The sequence below is a fragment of the Ipomoea nil genome, unplaced genomic scaffold (assembly GCF_001879475.1).
Source record: "Ipomoea nil cultivar Tokyo-kokei standard unplaced genomic scaffold, Asagao_1.1 scaffold3210, whole genome shotgun sequence".
Taxonomy (NCBI): Eukaryota; Viridiplantae; Streptophyta; class Magnoliopsida; order Solanales; family Convolvulaceae; genus Ipomoea; species Ipomoea nil.
In genome coordinates, this window is record NW_017619638.1 from 539,667 (window position 1) to 545,273 (window position 5,607).

The window sequence follows — 5,607 nt, forward strand, 5'->3', positions numbered from 1 at the left end:
ATAAGTTCCAACCTGTACCTCCAGACCACCCTGTACATCATCAGCCTTATCCCTCCAGAGCAATGCTCCCCACCCACATTTCCTCCAACATGCCACCGATCTCTCAGCACACGCAGTGCCATAAACCTGATCGTACCGCAGCATGATAATCTAAGCACACACAGTGCAATCACATAGGTACCGCATCACCGTAACATAAGCACGCGCAGTGCATCCCCAATTGATAATTGTACCGCAGCACAATATCAAGCCACCAATCTTCAATTCATCCTCATGGACATCAATATCACATTCAAGACTTAACAATGACTTCCACAAAGGGTAAGCAGGGGGAAGGAACAACATACGAACAGACTCACAACGACAAGTTACATCAATATAAACATTCGACCTACGGGGTACATCATGAACTTTACTTTGGGTGACATCAACATAACCCACAAGACTCATAAGGGGAGGGGGCACTATAAACCATACTTTGAATCGACACGATACAAGTTTAGACCTCATGCATAATCACGACTCACAAATCTTAATTACGGTGCTTAGGACATCGCTCTAGATTTACAAACATCAAAGAAAACACATTGGTGCATGGGGACACTAGTATAAAATTGAACATAGAAGATTGACCATAGGCCACCATTGTTGAAAGAATGGTTGCCTAATCTTAGCCTAAAAAATTGCGGTGACAATTTTGTAAATAAGTTATCAATAATCTGCCACCGTTGTTATCTGTAATGGTTGCCCATTGTATTTTTTATTTAATTAAAATAATAATAATTTATAATAGATAGAAATGGTTGCCTTACAATAGAAGTTGTTTTATAATAGACAACCATTTATAATATAAATGGTTGCCTAATATTAACCCTAGATTTAATAGATCAGAAATCGTATCCCACGCACAGTAGATCTAAAAGCTTCCTTCACGCATAAATCGTCTCACCGCCAGATCTTCGAACACTTACAAACCCTAGTCTAACGCCAACACCAGCCGTGCTTCTTCCTCTTCCTCAACACTCACAAATCGTCTCCCTTTCTTCCTCGTAAAATCGCCGGCAGTGCTTCTTCGATTGCTCCATCAAGCTCTCAATCGGCGGGGAAATCCGATAACAAGAATGCACAGCAGCAGCGGCGACCTATCGACGACGCACCACACCGCGACAAGCCTTCACCGCTGATCTGCTGACGCCTCCGCCCCTGCTTCAGACACCCACGACCGCCGCTCCACCGAAGAAGAGGAAAGCTCAGAGGTTTCTCTCTGTTTTTCATTTTGTTTCTGTCTCAAATCTAACTCGATGTTTTCTGATTCTTTGGGTGATACGTTCAGAGACCATAAAACCCTTAATACTCATCTCTAACTCCCTTACGCGTTTTTTGGGCGAAATGTTCAGAAGATATACAGTTGGAAGGGACATGGAGAGATACTATGTCATTTTGGAACAGTTGAAAGATTATTATTGTCAATGTGGAGCAGTAAGTTCAATTTTCAATTTTTGAATGCTTTCATTGCAATTGTGGTGGATTTTGATTTTTTTGTTGCATTATTTTCCTATACAATTTGTATAGATGTGAAATCCATTGTATTTACATCTAAACTATTTTAGCTATTTACTCAATTCACCATTTATTAAAGAAGTTGAAGATTTTCCTTGTCCAATTGCCAGTTAGTATAATTATTTTGTCAAAATGTTTAGGTTTTATGTTTAAAGTTAGAATAATATTGTGAGGTTGCTGCAGATAATATTGGATGGGTCCTCTCATAATGAAGTCCGGCATTCGGCAAGTATTAATTTTAAGAACTTCACTACCAAGAATTGGTCTCCTCACGATCCAGGTAGTACTTTCATTGCTTACTATTTGTTTTGTGAATTTATAGGCATATATCTATAACTACTATACACTGTGAATGTAGGAGAGCAATAAAAAAATCTGCCTGGTGATAAGGAATTGGTTAGGCAAAATATTCTTGTCCATGGGCAGCTGAAGCAACTTCACTGGAGAGTTCTACTTTGTGGAGTACTGATGAGAAAACTTTTGAGACATGGATATGCCCACTTGTGCATGCTCTAATTGGATATTGCAATGATACTATTATAAGGTGGGTTTCTTCTTTAAAAGAGCAATTGTCTCGTTTTTTATGCCTTGCCGGGATGATCTACATTTTACATGAAAATTTTCCATATTCCTCTAGATTATGTCAAGAAATTGTGTTGGTGAAATCTGAAGTTGCAGAACTTCTATTTCCTGAAGTGATTTCCAACCTATCAAGGTTCTCTTCTTGCTGTTCTTAACTTTTAAAAATTATCTTACAATTATTCTGTTAGTTATAACGTAATCCCAGCCAATGTAGGATAGGTTGCATAAAAGCAAACTACTAATGCTCTAATATAATACTGATTACCTTGGCTAATTAAACCGTGACATGCATATGGTCTATAAATTTGAATGTTAGTTATCACTTCCTCTCTATGTTGAATGAGGAATAGTTATTATCTCTATGTTTGTATTTAGGTGCAGGAAAATATTTTTACTGGGAGCAACAAGCTGACTAAATCAATTCAAGTTGTACTAGAAGCACTTAATGTTCTTCGGTTGTGCCATGTAACTGAACGAGCAATTTCGTCTTCTACTGCACATAAGCAGGAAAATTTGAAGGTTGATATGATGCAACTGGTGGGATGATTTTTATCAACATTTCGCTGTTAATTATTAACAGTATTGCCTGATATTTTCAGCAATACTCAAGGCCCTCAAGTTATGGATCAAGATCCCGCTCTGCAATAGTTAAGGTAAAGGATCAGCCAACAACGTCATCTGGATCTGCATTCTCCACATTGCTTTGGGATAAGGTAAAAAATTTGTTGGTTACTATATACTTTGCTATATATCTTCAATCCTGATGTTCTATGCTTTGTGCAAGTGCTATTGCACATTTAATTTTATGATTTTGTGTTCAAAAAAGTAATTGCTCAATAGCTGCACATTGTTAGTAGTAATAGGCACCAAAGAAATTTTCATGTGGAATCTAGTTGATCATAATTTCTTAACTATTATGTTAATCAGTATTGTGACAGACAACTATTTTAGTTTGTTTGATGACATCAAGATTTCAAAGATTATTTATTTGTTATTGCCAACATGTATTGGTGTTTAATATATGTAAGAAACGATAGTTATCCTGTTTATTTCTTTTAACATATTTCTGACTTGTGTTCTTTGACTTCTTTCTCTTTCTTCTTGGTTAGGTGTATTGGCTTCCCATAGACTATCTGGTTGTTGCCAAGTTTGCAATTGTGAGTGCTAGAGCTTAACACTCTCCACTATTAATGTTTCACTTCCTAATCTTTAGTATTTCTCCCGGTCTATTAGTGTCACCTTTCAGTTGTACTTAACACATCAAGGTGTTTGAGAGGGAAAATTTTAATATTTTATTTATCACCTTGAACATATTCCTTCATGTCTGGGACAAATTCTTTTGGATAGATGAAGCCATGTAAATTGTGATGATGGGTAGCAAGTGGGATTTAAACCCAGGCATCTACCTGCTTTCATACCCCAAAATTGTGTGCTAACTTCAGTAGAGGCTTATGCTGCTAGAATGAGTGGGATTAATTATTATTTTGTATATTATTTTCAGACTTCTGGTGCTTACTTTAGTGCACTTTTGTATGTGGAATACTGGTGCAAGGAAAGATTTAGCAGCCTTACCTTGGGGAATCCAGACTTCTCCCATCTTGAAATAGTGAGTTTGTACTATGCACATTTGATTTGACTTATTAATGGACAAGTTTGTTGTTTCTTAACTGCTTTTAATGTTTGTAGAACACTAATCTGAAATCAAACTATCGATACTGGGTTTACTGCTATACTAACTGCATAACTAATACAAAGCATTTTAAAGTATGCCTTTTTCTTGTCTTGGCTTTCAGCTTCCAGAACACATTGAGATACTAGTCTCTGCAGTTACACAAATAAATGAGCCTGACAGCCTCTATGGCATCATCCAATGTAATAAGGTTAGTCATAATACATCCTGCTACTACTGTCCCCCACTGCTCACCATAATTGTTGCTCTCCTCCTCCCACCACCACTCGCTTTGATATTTTTTGTATGAAGAAAATTGTTGAGAAATAAATACCAAGGGTTGAACAGTTATTATTGAACCGTCCACTTAATGTGTTTATGCCTAGTTTTGATAACCTAAAATTCTTTTTCATGTATGTGTGTGTGCATTGTACTTGATCAGTAAGGAAGAGTTGTACACTTTTCTTCTTTTTCTACAAAAATGATCCAAATTTGAACATATTTGCCTCCTTTTTTGTTTTTCTAATTACAAGGTTACAACTAATGAACATGTTTTCTTTAAAGATTTTTCAATCCAACTTTCCAAAATAACTACAAAAATGATTTTAAAAACTGGAAATACAAAATAGGATTTTTAGATTCCCTTTCTCATCATTTCCTTGTGTTTGGACACATCATGCTCAATGCACTAGTTAAGTTCCTTAGTTAGACAGGAAAGAAAAGTTGCTTCATTTTTGAACTGGAATTGTGTGCTGCTGTCATATTTTCTTTGGATTGACTACTGCTGCTTATAAAGAAATTTATGCATCTTGCTCTTCTGTCCTTACAATGAAACTAAGTTGATGGCAAGAGACACTTCACTATATTGAACTTGGAAATTCTCTAGTACAAAATATGGATTTTGCTTTACATCTTTTGATAACTGTTAGAATCTAAAATTGGGCCTAGGTCCTTTCTGGTGCAAGACATATTTCTGATACAATTATTTGTGGTGTGAAGTTGTTCTTCTTGGAGGATCAGTTTGGGAGCTCTCTTTCTGGTGCAAGACATATTTCTGATACAATTATTTGTTGTAATTTCATTCTTTTCTTTTGTAGATTTCAATTATTTTTAATTTAGAATTGTAAATATGTAATTTCATTTATTGTTTTTTACAATACTGTAGTAATTTCATAATGGTTGTGTGAGAATTGCATGGTGCAAAATAATATAGTTTTAAAATTATTTTTAATTTTTTTTTATTTTTAAAAAGACAATACGCGACCATTCCTATCTAAGAATGGTCGCGTATTACATTTGAATAAAAAAAATAAAAAAACAATACGCGACCATTCTTGGTCAAGAATGGTCGTGTATTACCGACAATGCGCGACCATTTTGAAATGGTCGCGTAAAGTCCATGACTTTGCGCGAGCCTCTCATAGGCGACCATTGTAGAATGGTAGCCTATTGTCTTTTACAATGGTTGCCTATCTGCAATTTTGTACTAGTGGGATCGACCAATGGAGACCAACCGACCACCGCACCGCACCGCACCGTACCAGCGGGTGGCCGTCCACCCGCCAGCTACCCGCTGGAACGTTACCCGCCGTCCGGCGGGTGGTCGAGTGGGGGTTCGTCCCCCCACCTACTACCCGCTAGAAAAACTCTTCTTGGCAAATTTCCCACATCGAGAAGTCACCAATTTTGCCCAAATTCAAATCCAAACCCTCCCAAAACTCACATCAACAATTATAGGGACTTGAATACACAAAATGACTCAACGAACAACATTATTGAACCCTAAGCACAAGCTC

General features: G+C 36.8%; 1 long non-coding RNA gene across 1 annotated transcript; it reads left to right on the forward strand.

Moving 5' to 3' along the window:
* Positions 1 to 859: 859 nt before the first annotated feature.
* LOC109168590 lies at positions 860 to 5,001 on the forward strand. Its single transcript, XR_002052105.1, has 11 exons — positions 860 to 1,256; positions 1,398 to 1,479; positions 1,744 to 1,840; positions 1,919 to 2,104; positions 2,198 to 2,275; positions 2,518 to 2,661; positions 2,742 to 2,855; positions 3,252 to 3,299; positions 3,644 to 3,748; positions 3,936 to 4,022; positions 4,811 to 5,001. It is a non-coding gene; the product is annotated as an uncharacterized LOC109168590 (long non-coding RNA).
* Positions 5,002 to 5,607: the final 606 nt, after the last annotated feature.